Source organism: Ascaphus truei, chromosome 4 (genome assembly GCF_040206685.1).
Source record: "Ascaphus truei isolate aAscTru1 chromosome 4, aAscTru1.hap1, whole genome shotgun sequence".
NCBI lineage: Eukaryota > Metazoa > Chordata > Amphibia > Anura > Ascaphidae > Ascaphus > Ascaphus truei.
Genome location: NC_134486.1, coordinates 25434908 through 25454673, shown reverse-complemented (window position 1 = coordinate 25454673; position 19766 = coordinate 25434908).

Genomic DNA, 19766 nt, shown 5'->3' with positions numbered 1-19766 from the left:
CATTTGTAATCAAAATACATAGTGGTTCTCCAGACCTGTACATAAGCAGTTGTACTCTGGTACCCATTACTAGAGGAAGTGTAGCCAGGTCCCCTCACCTCCTGGCTGGGGGACGGTTGCGGGCAGACCGGCAGAGGTATAGGGGACTGTAGCGAGTGGGTCGCCGGAGCTCCGCGGTGCCGATATGTAGAGTGCCGCCATTTTGGTTAGTCGTGCATGCACGACAGACGGGTTGCACATGCGCAGTGCAGAAGTATAGTGCGGCGACCATTAGGGCTCGTTCAGACAGAAAGCGGTGCGCGTGCACGTTCACCATTCTTTCGCTGTGTTCTATGGGAGCTTTCAAACTGAAAACGACTCTCCGGCGGCGAAGTACAGAGTTGACGCCGCTGCATTTGAAGCAGACCACTGAAATTGTAATTTAAAGCAGCAACCGCGTCACGTGTACTTCGCCAGCCAATCACAAACACTCACCCTTTTTTTAAGTTCCGGCTCCAGTCGTGTCATTCTGTCTGCTGGGCATGAGCACACATCGCCCAGTAGAGGCGCGGACGCGCAGCAAGGTAGCTTTCAATTTGAGCTCAGCCTTAGGCAAACTCCGCAAGGGACTACGAGTCCCAGCAGCCCCAGTGGCTGTATACCACGTGGGGCCCGACAGCCAATAGGGCTGCTAGATGCACGGCAGGCTAAAGGAGATACATTTGGCGCGCTGGGGACCACACTAGTCGGGAGCAGGACGGAGAGGGGGAAGGTAGTGTCCAGGGAGCAGTGCTCTGCTGGACTAGGCCAGTTTCTCCCCCCCGGGGTGGGCCTGTCTTATGGACACCGGGTGGTTAGGTGCCCAGGGCACCCTCATAAACATTGGGGAGACCTCACCGGGGTGTGGACAAGGTGGTGGGCGTACACAGTGGAGGTACTGTGGGCATGGCCTTGCATGGCCTTATTATAGTGTCTGTTTATATGTCAGTAAATATGTTGTTACATACTATGTGTGTTTACTGACTATTGGTTCCTGGGAGGGGTATTCGTACTACGTTAGGATCGCTCTCAGGTGGAGGCGCTGTGTGTAACGAACGTGATCACCCCAGGCTCCCGGCGACGGAGGATCAGGCTTCCTGTTGGCCACGCAGGTAACAGCAGCACAAGTAGTTTCCCTAGACATGGGGGAAAGGCGGCTACACGAGTAAGATGTGGTTCTGTACAAAAAAAAAAATCCTTTTCAGGGAAAAGTGAAAGTCAGTGAGTGTTGAAGCCACCACCCATATCATCAGGGCCGCCAACAGGGTGGGTCTGCCGGGGTTGGCGTCTGGGGGCCCAGCTGTCCGGGCCCCCTGCGCAGCCGTGCCTGTGCCATTATAAAAAAAAAACAGTGTGGCTGCGGGACACCCGGTGTCGGGTCTCTCTGACAGCGCGGGAAGTCAGCTGGGCAATGCCTCCGGCACGCGAGACACCTCATGGACACTGAGAGAGAAGCCTGCAGCGAGGGAGAGCTGGGGCCGGCGGCAACTGCTGTGACCTGCCGCCGTCCTCCAGCCTACCGCGCCCCGCTTCCTCCCTTCCCGTAGCAACGGCCCCCTCTTCTCAGCCACCAGCCCTCCCTAACCGCCCATCCGGCAGCCACCGGCCTGACCTGAGACCATCCACAAGGTAAGTCTGATTTTTATTTGTATTGGTGGTGTATTTTTTATATGTATTGGGGGGAGGGGGGGTGGGGTATATTTTTATATGTATTGAGGGGTGGGGTATATTTTTATATGTATTGAGGGGTGGGGTATATTTTTATATGTTTTTGTGGGTGTGGGTATATTTTTATATGTATTGAGGGGTGGGGTGTATTTTTATATGTATTGGGGGGTGGGGTGTATTTTTATATGTATTGGGGGGTGGGGTGTATTTTTATATGTATTGGGGGGAGGGGGGGTTGGGGTATATTTTTATATTTATTGGGGGGTGGGGTATATTTTTATATGTTTTTGTGGGTGTGGGTATATTTTTATATGTATTGGGGGGTGGGGTGTATTTTTATATGTATTGGGGGGTGGGGTATATTTTTATATGTGTAAGGGGGTCACCCCCGGTTCCCCTGATCTTCCTTTGCCCCCTGCCTTACCCCTGTGGCAGTGGGGGAAGGGGACGGCGACTTCTCCCGGCGGGCACCTCCCTCTTGGTTGTGGCGCGAGGTTCGCGCAATGCGCAGAGGTTGACCAGGGTAGCGGTGGCCATCGCCAGTGTGCCGGAGCTCTGGGAGGCGCAGTTAAGCGTAGCGGCGGCCATTACAGCGTCGCACATGCGCAGTAAAGATCGTGCACGCGGTCCCCATAGGAAAGAGCTGTGCCAAGGACTACAATTCCCAGCAGTCTCTGGGGACTGCACTTTCACCCTTGTCACAGGCAGCATTGAAGCCAATAGAGCTGGCAGATTCTCATGCTGCAGAGTTGCAACAATGTTGTGTGCAGACAGGGTTTTTGTCAGTTGCAGCACGTTGGTCAGTCAGAGACCGGAGCAGCCCAGGGAAGGAGGTAGGGTACAGGAGTCGGGGACTCCCTGTACTAGGCCAGCACCCCCAGGGCCCGAGATAGCTCAGCTCCCCAGTAAGGTGAGTGTTGCCAGGGGCAGCCCTCAGGTTAGGGACCCTGCCACTTGCATTAGTGGGAGCTGGGAAATGAAGGTTACAGAGAGTTGGAGTCAGGGAGCTGTGAGGGAAGGAAGGGTGCGGGGAGCGAGTGCAGCTCCTGCCCCACATAGGTACCCACACCCCAGGTAGGCCCCAACTCCCCACTAGCTTAGTGGGTAAGTGCTTAGGGAGGCCCAAGATAGGGACGCTGCCCTTAGTGTAGAGTGCTGCCTTGTCAGAGTCACGGCTGTTAGTGCTGTGAGGTCTGACAGGCAGGCACCTTGTTGCGCAGCACGTTGGCTGCCAGCATCCAGTGAGCTACAGCTTGCTGCTGTAGGCACTGGGACTCGTTAAGTATTATTAAGCATAGTCAGGCTGGGAAGAGTTAGGGGAGGGGGGCAGGTTATTAACCCCTGTTAGGCCCCTAGGAGTTTTCCCCAAAGCCACTTTAGGTTGCGGTACCACAGGGACAGGCCCTAGGTTAGGGTTCCTGTCACGTTAGAGCCAAGTGTTAGTTAGGGACTCAGCGGACGCTGCGGTCCCTGTGAAGCGGTTCGGACCCACGTTGGGGTCCGCAGAGACTATTCCAGAGGGAGACCGCCCTGGCGGTCTGTGTACAAAGGAGTTCGGTTGGAGGATCAGACGGATTCATCACACGTCTGACCCTTTGCGAAGCCAGTTGCTGATCCGAGTACCGGAGTGCTCGGCAGGTACCATATAGTCATAAGTGCACCAACGGGCCCCTTTGTGTAACTGTGACTGCGCAGTCACCCACGTTCTCTCCAAGAGTGTGGGACATTGGGTGGGATTCTCGGGACACTGGGTGGGATCACCTGGTGTTGGGGAAGCGTCCTGCGCGACGCAGTAGGTGTCTCCTCTAGAGAGGGACACAGGTTATATTATTGTATTGTAGTGATATATGTTGTTTGCATGTTAGTAAAGTCCTTAGTTATTATACCTCACCGTGTATGTTATTGTAAGGGTGTCACCCCCGGTTTCCCTGATCTTCCTTTGCCCCCTGCCTTACCCCTGTGGCAGTGGAGGAAGGGGACGGCGACTTCTCCCGGCGGGCACCTCCCTCTTGGTTATGGCGCGAGCTTCGCCCATGCGCAGTAAAGATCGCGCACGCGGTCCCCATAGAAAAGAGCTGTGCCAAGGACTACAATTCCCAGCAGCCTTTGGGGACTGCACTTTCACCCTTGTCACAGGCAGCATTGAAGCCAATAGAGCTGGCAGATTCTCATGCTGCAGAGTTGCAACAATGTTGTGTGCAGACAGGGTTTTTGTCAGTTGGAGCACACTAGTCAGTCAGAGACCGGAGCAGCCCAGGGAAGGAGGTAGGGTACAGGAGTCGGGGACTCCCTGTACTAGGCCAGCACCCCCAGGGCCCGAGATAGCTCAGCTCCCCAGTAAGGTGAGTGTTGCCAGGGGCAGCCCTCAGGTTAGGGACCCTGCCACTTACATTAGTGGGAGCTGGGAAATGAAGGTTACAGAGAGTTGGAGTCAGGGAGCTGTGAGGGAAGGAAGGGTGCGGGGAGCGAGTGCAGCTCCTGCCCCACATAGGTACCCACACCCCAGGTAGGCCCCAACTCCCCACTAGTTTAGTGGGTAAGTGCTTAGGGAGGCCCAAGATAGGGACGCTGCCCTTAGTGTAGAGTGCTGCCTTGTCAGAGTCACGGCTGTTAGTGCTGTGAGGTCTTACAGGCAGGCACCTTGTTGCGCAGCACGTTGGCTGCCAGCATCCAGTGAGCTACAGCTTGCTGCTGTAGGCACTGGGACTCGTTAAGTGTTATTAAGCATAGTCAGGCTGGGAAGAGTTAGGGGAGGGGGGCAGGTTATTAACCCCTGTTAGGCCCCTAGGAGTTTTCCCCAAAGCCACTTTAGGTTGCGGTACCACAGGGACAGGCCCTAGGTTAGGGTTCCTGTCACGTTAGAGCCAAGTGTTAGTTAGGGACTCAGCGGACGCTGCGGTCCCTGTGAAGCGGTTCGGACCCACGTTGGGGTCCGCAGAGACTATTCCAGAGGGAGACCGCCCTGGCGGTCTGCGTACAAAGGAGTTCGGTTGGAGGATCAGACGGAATCATCACACGTCTGACCCTTTGTGAAGCCAGTTGCTGATCCGAGTACCGGAGTGCTCGGCAGGTACCATATAGTCATAAGTGCACCAACGGGCCCCTTAGTGTAACTGTGACTGCGCAGTCACCCACGTTCTCTCCAAGAGTGCGGGACATTGGGTGGGATTCTCGGGACACTGGGTGGGATCACCTGGTGTTGGGGAAGCGTCCTGCGCGACGCAGTAGGTGTCTCCTCTAGAGAGGGACACAGGTTATATTATTGTATTGTAGTGATATATGTTGTTTGCATGTTAGTAAAGTCCTTAGTTATTATACCTCACCGTGTATGATATTATTGATTGTCCTGCGAGGAACCACTCCCCCTCTGGTGGGAGCCATCGCAGGTGGAGGCGCTGAATTGAGTAAGTGGTTACCCCTAGTATAATTGCCCCAGGTTCCCCGTGGCGGAAGCTCAGCCCTCCTGCGAGCCAACAGGTAATGCACCACACCTATGGTAACACCGTATGTTCCTTGCACCCACATCAGATCTGCGATTGGGGGGGGAATACCCGTTACATTTGGAGGCGCTGCTGAGATAGACCTGGGGTGCCCTGTTTTCATTTTTTCCAAATTGTCCAATTTACATTTTTCACCATGTTTGGGCCCGCAAGCCATGAGGCCCAAGAACGAACCAAGAGGACAGAAGTATCCCCGCGACATGTGCTAGTAGTAGGGGATGTTCCCAGTAGTGCCGTGAAGTTGAGGGAAATTTGTGAGGCCCTAGGGAGACTCCTGGGCATAGACCAAGGGTGGAAGAGGATAGAGCACCGGTACGACCCCACTGACCAGTGTTGTAGACTATGGCTAGTAATGGATCAGGAAATATGCCGGGAAAATGTCCCTCCGACCTTACATTTCCCAGGGGCCCCACCAGAAGGCTACCCTCTTGCATACTCAGTGAGCCTTAGTGAGATTACCAGAACTGTGATCAAAATGGAGGCTCCCTCATCAAGGGAGTCACACCTAAAATGGCGTCTCCCGCCAAAGCAGGAGAGCACATGTGCTGCTGACTGCAAGCCTGCACCAAATTGTGTTGCAGAAATCCGTCCGGGACTGGCGGGAAAACCAGAGCTCCGCCCCCGCAATGTGAGTGACTCCGCTCAGAGCCAGAGCCCCTCCCTTGTAGGACTCGCCCTTCCTTCACATTTCACCAGGGGGAGCAAGCTCCGTGAACAGCGATCAGCAACCGCTGTTCCCACTAAAGACAGTACAGAATGTAGAGAAACACACCCGCAGTTGTATGGAGCATGGCGGACAAAAGGAGGGAAATTACCCTTTCTTCTGTGCCCGTGCCTACAAAAGGATTTGAATCTATCTGGTGGTATGGACTTTAACCCCTTTAGGCTACCAATAGAATGGCGGGTGGCAGTGGTGGCTGATGACGGGTGCATAAGATGTGTTTGTGACCAGTGTGACTTCCCAGGTGGCAAACCGACCTGGGGTCCCAAGTGTGCCAGCTGCGGGGCACAGTTTCTAAAGCCTGTGCTGCTGCAGTCTACAGTCCCAGATCCCAAGCAGGAATCTCAGATGGCAGAACACAGAGATGAAGATGCTGTTACTTGCTCTACCTCAACCACGGAGGTGGAGGAGCTGACAGACAAGGCTGCCCTAGTCCCCCGTTGCAACCAAGAGGGAAGGACTGAGGCCCAGCCAGCTACGGAAAAGGACGAACCATCGGTGGCGATGCGCCTACCGGCGAACCACCCCAGCAGTGAGACAGAGGAATCACCTGGTAAGGTGTCTGTACCCCCATCTTCTTTCAGTGAATTCAGCCGCCAGCCACTCGTGGTGATGCGCCAGCCGGCAGACCACACCAGTGAAGTTGGGGCCAAAGAATCACCTACTTCAGTTACAGTGTATTCAGGTGCTGTGGGCCCGTGTGCCCTACAACAGCCAGTCCGGCCTACAGAGGTACCATCGGTCCCAGGCGTGGGATCAGTACCTGCTACCGACGACAAGGGTGAGTTGACTGCCCCAGGGGTGTCGGGTGTGAGCCTCCAGGTGACCGCGGAGCACGATAGCTTCTTAAGTCTGGACACCCGGGCGAATGGCTCCACTCGACATCGCGTCCTGGCGGAGGTGTCCCCCCTAGAAGAAAGCTGTCCCGCCGTGCGAGTGGACCAGTATCTACCGCATACCGTTCAGTTGAAGAGAACAGTCAGCTCTGTCGTGGTGTCAGGTGAAGCACAGAAAATACCTGACAGTGTTCCAGAAGAAGAGAAAACCATTGCAAGCCAGCAGAGTGGTAAGGAACCCCCTTGCCCCCCACAGGCTCCGATGGAGGTGGCCGGGAAAAAGGCCAGAGTTACGGCTCCTGAACTGAGTATGAGCCCGTGCGCTCCAACCCATATGGTCCCAGGACTGGGATCAAACGCTCCCGAGTTTCAGGACAGTGAGTGGACTGTCCCAGACGTGTTGTGGACAGGTCCCGATACAGCCGAGGTGGGAACTGACAGCGTCCCCGAGGACCTGTTGGCCACCGCGAATCACCGCAGTGGTAAAGTATCTACTCTTTACCCCCTGCCAGGCGAGGCAGAGACTTTGAGTAAAGAGACAATGTCCTATTCTCGCTTCTCAATGGAAGCTGTGTACGTACGTAGGGACAAGGACTGTGTGGCACGGGAGCTAGTAGAAGTTGCCTCCTTTGCACCCAAGAAGAAGCGGCCCATCCGCCAAGTAGTGGACCGCGGGAAAGGTCCTGGCCTCCTGGTCTACCGCATCCATGCCGCGGATGGCCGGGTAAAGGTCTGGCCAAGAGACACTGTGCTATTCCTTCCACCAGGGGGAGGAAGTAGTATGGAACCAGTGACTGTTGCACATGACCACAATCTCAAAGAGTCTACAGAGACTCCAGTGTCGGTAACGGAGACTACCCAGGCGGAGGCTCACCAAAGTCAGAGTGAGGTACCCCCACATTATCAGTTAAGGACACCCCACAGTTGGTCTCAGCAAACAGCTAATACTCAGCTGGCCTCGGGTATTACTGTGTGTGATAGGCCATGTATCAGAGATGTTAAAGTCAACATGTTAAGTTGTACAGTTTATGCAATGCATTTTTATTGTGTAACTTTCTGTAATGTGACGCTGTTCTCCAAGCGGGGACTCCACTCCAAGAGTGTAAGGGTCTCACCCCCGGTTTCCCTGATCTTCCTTTGCCCCCTGCCTTACCCCTGTGGCAGTGGAGGAAGGGGACGGCGACTTCTCCCGGCGGGCACCTCCCTCTTGGTTATGGCGCGAGCTTCGCACATGCGCAGTAAAGATCGCGCACGCGGTCCCCATAGAAAAGAGCTGTACCAAGGACTACAATTCCCAGCAGCCTTTGGGGACTGCACTTTCACCCTTGTCACAGGCAGCATTGAAGCCAATAGAGCTGGCAGATTCTCATGCTGCAGAGTTGCAACAATGTTGTGTGCAGACAGGGTTTTTGTCAGTTGGAGCACACTAGTCAGTCAGAGACGGGAGCAGCCCAGGTAAGGAGGTAGGGTACAGGAGTCGGGGACTCCTTGTACTAGGCCAGCACCCCCAGGGCCCGAGATAGCTCAGCTCCCCAGTAAGGTGAGTGTTGCCAGGGGCAGCCCTCAGGTTAGGGACCCTGCCACTTACATTAGTGGGAGCTGGGAAAGGAAGGTTACAGAGAGTTGGAGTCAGGGAGCTGTGAGGGAAGGAAGGGTGCGGGGAGCGAGTGCAGCTCCTGCCCCACATAGGTACCCACACCCCAGGTAGGCCCCAACTCCCCACTAGCTTAGTGGGTAAGTGCTTAGGGAGGCCCAAGATAGGGACGCTGCCCTTAGTGTAGAGTGCTGCCTTGTCAGAGTCACGGCTGTTAGTGCTGTGAGGTCTGACAGGCAGGCACCTTGTTGCGCAGCACGTTGGCTGCAGCATCCAGTGAGCTACAGCTTGCTGCTGTAGGCGCTGGGACTCGTTAGGTCTTAGTAAGTACAGTCAAGGCTGGGAAGAGTTAGGGGAGTGGGGCAGGTTATTAACCCCGGTAGGCCTCTAGGAGTTTTCCCCAAAGCCACTTTAGGTTGCGGTACCACAGGGACAGGCCCTAGGTTAGGGTTCCTGTCACGTTAGAGCCAAGTGTTAGTTAGGGACTCAGCGGACGCTGCGGTCCCTGTGAAGCGGTTCGGACCCACGTTGGGGTCCGCAGAGACTATTCCAGAGGGAGACCGCCCTGGCGGTCTGCGTACAAAGGAGTTCGGTTGGAGGATCAGACGGATTCATCACACGTCTGACCCTTTGCGAAGCCAGTTGCTGATCCGAGTACCGGAGTGCTCGGCAGGTACCATATAGTCATAAGTGCACCAACGGGCCCCTTAGTGTAACTGTGACTGCGCAGTCACCCACGTTCTCTCCAAGAGTGCGGGACTTGGGTGGGATTCTCGGGACACTGGGTGGGACCACCTGGTGTTGGGGAAGCGTCCTGCGCGACGCAGTAGGTGTCTCCTCTAGAGAGGGACACAGGTTATATTATTGTATTGGAGTGATATATGTTGTTTGCATGTTAGTAAAGTCCTTAGTTATTATACCTCACCGTGTATGTTATTATTGATTGTCCTGCGAGGAACCACTCCCCCTCTGGTGGGAGCCATCGCAGGTGGAGGCGCTGAATTGAGTAAGTGGTTACCCCTAGTTTAATTGCCCCAGGTTCCCCGTGGCGGAAGCTCAGCCCTCCTGCGAGCCAACAGGTAATGCACCACACCTATGGTAACACCGTATGTTCCTTGCACCCACATCAGATCTGCGATTGGGGGGGGGAATACCCGTTACATTATTATTGATTGACCTGCGAGGAACCACTCCCCCTCTGGTGGGAGCCATCGCAGGTGGAGGCGCTGAATTGAGTAAGTGGTTACCCCTAGTATAATTGCCCCAGGTTCCCCGTGGCGGAAGCTCAGCACTCCTGCGAGCCAACAGGTAATGCACCACACCTATGGTAACACCGTATGTTCCTTGCACCCACATCAGATCTGCGATTGGGGGGGGGGGGCAATACCCGTTACATATGTATTGGAGGGTGGGGTGTATTTTTATATGTATTGGGGGGTGGAGGTGTAATAAACAGATTGCATTGCAATGTTTTTTTTTCCATATTACAAGAAGAAAACAGTTAAGTAAAATTGGCGCGCTAAAAATTTTTTTTGGAGTAGGTGCGCTATGGGTTGGGGGGGACCCTGCTCCTTTCATTTGTCCTGAGTCCCATGATTTTTGTTGGCGGCCCGGCATATCATCTCATTGAGAACAATTTAAAATGGCATTATATTTATATTTTACGTTCTTGTTTGACCAGCAAGGTAAAATTATTAGCTCCCCCAAGCTGAATTCAGACACAACCTGCTCCTCTAATACAGGCTGAACAGAGAAGCAGGGGTCTGCTTCTCTTACTGCTGGTACCAGGAAAAGCAACTGGTACATCTATTGCTACTCTACCTGCACTTGAACCTGTTGAATAATCCCTGAGTTTCACCGTAGGGGAACCAACACAACCCCTCTAGCCCCTACCACCACTCTCCATAAAAATAATGTAGCCATATGCCCATGGCTATACATTCCTGGCCCTAACATTATAGGTCCTGGTAAGGAGCAGGCAGTGTTGAGGTTAATGAGGAAAATTTAAACTAAAAGCATGTGATCAGCGCTCAAACCTATAAAACTATACCTAAATATTAGCTAAAATAACCAGGTGCTTACAAAAATAAAATAAATATTTAGGGTGTCCCATATAAGAAAAAACCTAATGTGAATTCCTCACAGCCTGTTGTGGCAGGTTGGGGAATGGCTGCCTTGGGAATATAACAACCCTATCCACAAGGGCTGTATGGCATACACAGAGAGATAACAAATGACACAAATATAACACAGACAATAATTCCCTGGCGCACTATCAGATAATAAACCTGACGAATCGGAGTAGTCCCATGAATCAAAAGATGGTATAAAGAAGATCCACAGTCCACAATGTCCCGTTCTTTTACACAGAATGCTGGTCTGAAAATACAAATAAAACAACCATTGCGCAGTACCCTATGGTCAGTATTCCAAGACCCCACCGTTGCTATCTACTTACTTAAAAATAGATAAGAATGGGCCTCAAAAGGTTTCTTTAAGTCCCCCCACGATTGGCTCCGACTGATTCCTGCTGCTGGTATCACGCTTTACACTTCCAGCATCAGCATCACCATACCGATTGGGAACAGAAAGGGGCACCAATAGTATAGCACTATAACATTTATTGTTAAAAAATGACAAGCATAAAAACATGCACTCACATGCGAGAATGCCCTATGTGTGTCCTACAACGTGCCGTCCGCTTCACATGGGAGGATGCCGAGGGATTGCAGGGGGAGGCTGGAGCCGGCGTGGGTCCCCGCTTTGTGGCCGCGACTCGGAGCGCCTAGTCCCTCCTCCGATGACGTTCCCCGTCAATCAACCTCCTTTCCTTCCACAGGGTCTGCACGTTGCAGCACGTTCAACAAGCTCCACCCTACGCGCGTTTCGTGACTCTGACGTCACTTCTTCAGGGGTAATGGAGCTGTGGGGGCACTTGAGGTATTTTATACCCTTGTGCAAAGCTGACAGGGAGTTCCCATTGGTTGAATGTCTGATTGGGAACTCCTATTAATTGTCCACTTGTTGGCTGATACCTGGCAATTCGTGTATTTAGCAGGTTTAACCACTTCATGCCTGGATAGACAATTGCACTAGATGATTACATTCTAGCATGCTGTAAAACACTTTACAAAAAAATATTTTATACATCAGTATCATAAAAACCATAATAAAACTCTATAAATTGTAGAAATAAAAAGTAATTAGCAACCTTGTGGCTTATTATTCAATGTGCGAGATAGCTATTTGTATTAATCCCTGTTGCTAACAGCATAAAGGACCCAGAGGTGGAAAGAGATTATTTGCATAGCAAAAAAACAAAAACAGATAACCTGGTTATGCAATATTCAACATCAGCAGTTACAGACCTAACTGTCCCTCAAAAATGCTGCCAGGTCAAATTCGATGTTTAGTCCTCTCGGCGTTAAGGTTTTGAGGGTATATATCCAGTAGCTTTCGCGTCTGGATATAAGATTGATTTTATCACCCCCCCTCCAATTCTGCTTAGGGCAGTCAATCCCTTTACAGATTAACCCTTCCGGATTTTGCCCATGTTTATTTTTAAAGTGACTGGAGACACTATGTGTCTCCAGACCCCTTTTTATATTATAAACATGTTCTGCAAGACGTCGTTTCAATGGTCTACCTGTTCGCCCTACATATTGTAGTCCACAAGGGCACTCTAACAGGTAGACCACAAAAGGAGTCTTGCAGGAAATGAATGATTTGATAGGAAATCTGACACCTGTAACATTGGATTGAAAATGTTTGCATTTACTGCTGTACCTACAGCCAATACATTTGTCACATGTAAAGAATCCGTCCAATTCCTTAAGCCATGTTGTACTTTGTGTTTTTACGGAATTGAACGGACAGCTCGGGGACAGTTGAAGCTTTAAATTATTGGCCCTTTTAAACACTATCTGGGGGTGTTTAGGTAGTATTGTTTTAAGTATAGCATCCCCCTGGAGAATACTCCAATGTTTCCTAATTATTTGTGTTATTTTGTTTGACATCCCATTAAACTTGGTTATAAAGGGGATGAACTCTACACCCTCTATTTGTTTTGATTTCTTATTGTCCATACTGATAAGGTCATTTCTATCTATGTCCTTTACACTTTCTAAGGCCTTCTCAACTATTTTGGGATTATATTCCCTCTGGATAAATTTATCCTTAAGATCATTGGCCTGCATCTCAAATATTTCTGGTTGAGAGCAATTTCTTTTAGTTCTTAAGAACTGGCCCTTGGGAATATTGTTAATCCATCTATGGTTGTGATGGCTAGACGCCAAAAGGTATGTATTGGCATCTACTTTTTTATAAAAGGTCTTAGTTTGAATAGTCCCTCGCTCTATGAACAATGTAAGATCTAAAAAGTCTATACTTGTGGGGCTGATGTTAAAGGTGAATTTTAAGTTCATATTGTTGTTATTTAAGTATTTTTGAAACTCCCCAAGTTTCTCAACACCTCCACCCGAGATACATAGCACGTCGTCTATATAGCGTTTCCATAGTACAAGGCCCGCCCCAAGTGGGCCGCCGGAATGGATGTATTCCTCCTCCCACATGCCCATAAAGATGTTAGCATAACTAGGGGCGAACCTTGTACCCATGGCAGTGCCACATATCTGGAGGTAGTGGCTGTTGTCATAGCTGAAGAAATTATGTGTAAGTATATAACGTATCCCTTCTATTATAAAATCTCGAAATCCCTGTTCTAGACTATCATCTTGATTTAACACCCTACTGATTGCTCTGATACCCAGGTCATGATTTATGACGGTATACAGAGACGTCACGTCACACGTGACCCAAATATAATGATCTTCCCATTTTAGGTCCCTAACTAGATTTAATACGTGTGTGGTGTCTCTTAGAAAAGACGGGATTTTAGGGACATATTTCTGCAGAGTGGAGTCAATAAACTGCGATAAATTGGATGTCAATGATTTGATCCCTGATATTATGGGGCGTCCAGGGGGATTCCAAAGATCTTTATGGATCTTTGGAATAAAATAGAAGATTGGAATCCTTGGTTGTGATACATCCAAGAACTCCAATTCACCCTTTGAGATATTACCATCTAAGAAACCCCTACTAAGGTATTCCTGAAGTTCTGTCTTAAACGCTATGGATGGATTACCCTGCAGTTTTTTTATATGTAACTCCATCACTTAGGATTCTCAAGGACTCTTTTTTATAGTAGTCAGAGTCCATTATAACTATGCCTCCCCCTTTGTCCGCAGACTTAATTACAATTTGCTTGTTATTTTCCAGACTCTTTACTGCATCTTTTTCTAGCTTACTAAGATTGTTTTTGGGGATTTTAAACTCACTGGTTGCCTTTTCCATGTCCTGAATGACTAGTTCAGAAAAAGTTTCTAAGAAACTACCCTTCATGTGTTTAGGATAAAACACTGAGGGTCTTTTAAATGGAGTGGTGGAGGACGATCTGCTCTCACTATTTTTATTACTCTGGAGAGTTTCCCTACTTACAGCATCTTTTATAAAGTACTTTTTAAGTGTTAACCTTCTTACAAATTTTTGGGTGTCTATGAATAAGTCAAACATATTGGGTCCTTTAGAGGGAGCAAAGTTAAGGCCTCTGGACAAAACTTTTTCCTCAACCTCAGTGGTTTTGTAACTGCTGATATGGAATATATTGCCAACCTCTACCGGTGATTTGGCTGCTCTGACTTTTTTCTCTTTCCTTCTTCCACCTCTTTTTCCTCTGAATCCTCTATTCTTTTGCGTCTCGCTGACCTGGGGGTGTCTTGTCTCCCCACTGCGTTCTCTACCTCGCTGTTTTTCCGTATAGGGAAATTGTACTCTCTGTCGTGATCTAAAAAAGACAATTGATGTTGATTATTTTCATAGTTGAAAGAAGGTGCATTGAAGGGCCTGAAATTGTTAGATCTAAAAACATTATTATCATACCCTCTATATGCTTCTCTGGGTCCATCATGATAATAATCATGGTGCCCATACCCATCATTCCCATTGGCATACCCTCCTCGTGGTAGGCCATGGTATCTATGATGTTCCTCCCTTACAGGTGCTTGTGGCCTAGCTCCCATGTAGGGCCTATGGGGTCCCATCTTTCTATTTGATATTTTTTCTTTTTCATTGTCTTTTTTTGATTTTGGTTTAATATCTTCCTTTTGTAGCACTTTGTTATTTGGAGTGGATTTCACCTCAACTGTGGATGTATCCTCTGCAATAATTACTTTCTTTTCAGTTTTCCAGTCCCTTTGTCTATTCTGTTCATAATCTTTCTTGTCCCTGATAAATTTTTTCTGTTTGGAACTAATGACCTCTTTCTCTAATTTTTCTATTCTCTGAGTAATCTTTTCGTCTAGTACCTTGTACTCTTTGTGGATCTTCTTTATACCATCTTTTGATTCATGGGACTACACCGATTCGTCAGGTTTATTATCTGATAGTGCGCCAGGGAATTATTGTCTGTGTTATATTTGTGTCATTTGTTATCTCTCTGTGTATGCCATACAGCCCTTGTGGATAGGGTTGTTATATTCCCAAGGCAGCCATTCCCCAACCTGCCACAACAGGCTGTGAGGAATTCACATTAGGTTTTTTCTTATATGGGACACCCTAAATATTTATTTTATTTTTGTAAGCACCTGGTTATTTTAGCTAATATTTAGGTATAGTTTTATAGGTTTGAGCGCTGATCACATGCTTTTAGTTTAAATTTTCCTCACTATCTGTTCTATCCATTATTGCATATCAGCAGCCAACCATATCACAAACATGTCACTTTTTTCTAGTCGAGCACTTCGTAGTTGTAATCTAGATAAAATATTTTCAGAGGATGCAGACGTAGAGAATATAGATGTAGACACTGAGAATTTAGATACACTCCTTAATAAAGTAGAAAAACTCCTCACACAAGAAATGAGGCAGATCTGGGAAGTGGTAGCATTGAGAAAATATATAGAACACAAAAGAATACCAAGGGGACTTAGGGTCCTCAAGGTACCCACTCTAGAAACTGATAATGAGATCTTTATGAAAGAGTGGAACAATCTTCTGGATACATGTGCATTCGGTTTAGTCCAGTTGTCTATTCAGTACAGAACAAAATCCCTAGAAGTTTTGGATAAAGAGATTATAGAAATCCAAGAAAAATTAGGCCAATTCTCTGATCTCAAAGAGTACAAGGTACTAGACGAAAAGATTACTCAGAGAATAGAAAAATTAGAGAAAGAGGTCATTAGTTCCAAACAGAAAAAATTTATCAGGGACAAGAAAGATTATGAACAGAATAGACAAAGGGACTGGAAAACTGAAAAGAAAGTAATTATTGCAGAGGATACATCCACAGTTGAGGTGAAATCCACTCCAAATAACAAAGTGCTACAAAAGGAAGATATTAAACCAAAATCAAAAAAAGACAATGAAAAAGAAAAAATATCAAATAGAAAGATGGGACCCCATAGGCCCTACATGGGAGCTAGGCCACAAGCACCTGTAAGGGAGGAACATCATAGATACCATGGCCTACCACGAGGAGGGTATGCCAATGGGAATGATGGGTATGGGCACCATGATTATTATCATGATGGACCCAGAGAAGCATATAGAGGGTATGATAATAATGTTTTTAGATCTAACAATTTCAGGCCCTTCAATGCACCTTCTTTCAACTATGAAAATAATCAACATCAATTGTCTTTTTTAGATCACGACAGAGAGTACAATTTCCCTATACGGAAAAACAGCGAGGTAGAGAACGCAGTGGGGAGACAAGACACCCCCAGGTCAGCGAGACGCAAAAGAATAGAGGATTCAGAGGAAAAAGAGGTGGAAGAAGGAAAGAGAAAAAAGTCAGAGCAGCCAAATCACCGGTAGAGGTTGGCAATATATTCCATATCAGCAGTTACAAAACCACTGAGGTTGAGGAAAAAGTTTTGTCCAGAGGCCTTAACTTTGCTCCCTCTAAAGGACCCAATATGTTTGACTTATTCATAGACACCCAAAAATTTGTAAGAAGGTTAACACTTAAAAAGTACTTTATAAAAGATGCTGTAAGTAGGGAAACTCTCCAGAGTAATAAAAATAGTGAGAGCAGATCGTCCTCCACCACTCCATTTAAAAGACCCTCAGTGTTTTATCCTAAACACATGAAGGGTAGTTTCTTAGAAACTTTTTCTGAACTAGTCATTCAGGACATGGAAAAGGCAACCAGTGAGTTTAAAATCCCCAAAAACAATCTTAGTAAGCTAGAAAAAGATGCAGTAAAGAGTCTGGAAAATAACAAGCAAATTGTAATTAAGTCTGCGGACAAAGGGGGAGGCATAGTTATAATGGACTCTGACTACTATAAAAAAGAGTCCTTGAGAATCCTAAGTGATGGAGTTACATATAAAAAAACTGCAGGGTAATCCATCCATAGCGTTTAAGACAGAACTTCAGGAATACCTTAGTAGGGGTTTCTTAGATGGTAATATCTCAAAGGGTGAATTGGAGTTCTTGGATGTATCACAACCAAGGATTCCAATCTTCTATTTTATTCCAAAGATCCATAAAGATCTTTGGAATCCCCCTGGACGCCCCATAATATCAGGGATCAAATCATTGACATCCAATTTATCGCAGTTTATTGACTCCACTCTGCAGAAATATGTCCCTAAAATCCCGTCTTTTCTAAGAGACACCACACACGTATTAAATCTAGTTAGGGACCTAAAATGGGAAGATCATTATATTTGGGTCACGTGTGACGTGACGTCTCTGTATACCGTCATAAATCATGACCTGGGTATCAGAGCAATCAGTAGGGTGTTAAATCAAGATGATAGTCTAGAACAGGGATTTCGAGATTTTATAATAGAAGGGATACGTTATATACTTACACATAATTTCTTCAGCTATGACAACAGCCACTACCTCCAGATATGTGGCACTGCCATGGGTACAAGGTTCGCCCCTAGTTATGCTAACATCTTTATGGGCATGTGGGAGGAGGAATACATCCATTCCGGCGGCCCACTTGGGGCGGGCCTTGTACTATGGAAACGCTATATAGACGACGTGCTATGTATCTGGGGTGGAGGTGTTGAGAAACTTGGGGAGTTTCAAAAATACTTAAATAACAACAATATGAACTTAAAATTCACCTTTAACATCAGCCCCACAAGTATAGACTTTTTAGATCTTACATTGTTCATAGAGCGAGGGACTATTCAAACTAAGACCTTTTATAAAAAAGTAGATGCCAATACATACCTTTTGGCGTCTAGCCATCACAACCATAGATGGATTAACAATATTCCCAAGGGCCAGTTCTTAAGAACTAAAAGAAATTGCTCTCAACCAGAAATATTTGAGATGCAGGCCAATGATCTTAAGGATAAATTTATCCAGAGGGAATATAATCCCAAAATGGTTGAGAAGGCCTTAGAAAGTGTAAAGGACATAGATAGAAATGACCTTATCAGTATGGACAATAAGAAATCAAAACAAATAGAGGGTGTAGAGTTCATCCCCTTTATAACCAAGTTTAATGGGATGTCAAACAAAATAACACAAATAATTAGGAAACATTGGAGTATTCTCCAGGGGGATGCTATACTTAAAACAATACTACCTAAACACCCCCAGATAGTGTTTAAAAGGGCCAATAATTTAAAGCTTCAACTGTCCCCGAGCTGTCCGTTCAATTCCGTAAAAACACAAAGTACAACATGGCTTAAGGAATTGGACGGATTCTTTACATGTGACAAATGTATTGGCTGTAGGTACAGCAGTAAATGCAAACATTTTCAATCCAATGTTACAGGTGTCAGATTTCCTATCAAATCATTCATTTCCTGCAAGACTCCTTTTGTGGTCTACCTGTTAGAGTGCCCTTGTGGACTACAATATGTAGGGCGAACAGGTAGACCATTGAAACGACGTCTTGCAGAACATGTTTATAATATAAAAAGGGGTCTGGAGACACATAGTGTCTCCAGTCACTTTAAAAATAAACATGGGCAAAATCCGGAAGGGTTAATCTGTAAAGGGATTGACTGCCCTAAGCAGAATTGGAGGGGGGGTGATAAAATCAATCTTATATCCAGACGCGAAAGCTACTGGATATATACCCTCAAAACCTTAACGCCGAGAGGACTAAACATCGAATTTGACCTGGCAGCATTTTTGAGGGACAGTTAGGTCTGTAACTGCTGATGTTGAATATTGCATAACCAGGTTATCTGTTTTTGTTTTTTTGCTATGCAAATAATCTCTTTCCACCTCTGGGTCCTTTATGCTGTTAGCAACAGGGATTAATACAAATAGCTATCTCGCACATTGAATAATAAGCCACAAGGTTGCTAATTACTTTTTATTTCTACAATTTATAGAGTTTTATTATGGTTTTTATGATACTGATGTATAAAATATTTTTTTGTAAAGTGTTTTACAGCATGCTAGAATGTAATCATCTAGTGCAATTGTCTATCCAGGCATGAAGTGGTTAAACCTGCTAAATACACGAATTGCCAGGTATCAGCCAACAAGTGGACAATTAATAGGAGTTCCCAATCAGACATTCAACCAATGGGAACTCCCTGTCAGCTTTGCACAAGGGTATAAAATACCTCAAGTGCCCCCACAGCTCCATTACCCCTGAAGAAGTGACGTCAGAGTCACGAAACGCGCGTAGGGTGGAGCTTGTTGAACGTGCTGCAACGTGCAGACCCTGTGGAAGGAAAGGAGGTTGATTGACGGGGAACGTCATCGGAGGAGGGACTAGGCGCTCCGAGTCGCGGCCACAAAGCGGGGACCCACGCCGGCTCCAGCCTCCCCCTGCAATCCCTCGGCATCCTCCCATGTGAAGCGGACGGCACGTTGTAGGACACACATAGGGCATTCTCGCATGTGAGTGCATGTTTTTATGCTTGTCATTTTTTAACAATAAATGTTATAGTGCTATACTATTGGTGCCCCTTTCTGTTCCCAATCGGTATGGTGATGCTGATGCTGGAAGTGTAAAGCGTGATACCAGCAGCAGGAATCAGTCGGAGCCAATCGTGGGGGACTTAAAGAAACCTTTTGAGGCCCATTCTTATCTATTTTTAAGTAAGTAGATAGCAACGGTGGGGTCTTGGAATACTGACCATAGGGTACTGCGCAATGGTTGTTTTATTTGTATTTTCAGACCAGCATTCTGTGTAAAAGAACGGGACATTGTGGACTGTGGATCTTCTTTATACCATCTTTTGATTCATGGGACTACTCCGATTCGTCAGGTTTATTATCTGATAGTGCGCCAGGGAATTATTGTCTGTGTTATATTTGTGTCATTTGTTATCTCTCTGTGTATGCCATACAGCCCTTGTGGATAGGGTTGTTATATTCCCAAGGCAGCCATTCCCCAACCTGCCACAACAGGCTGTGAGGAATTCACATTAGGTTTT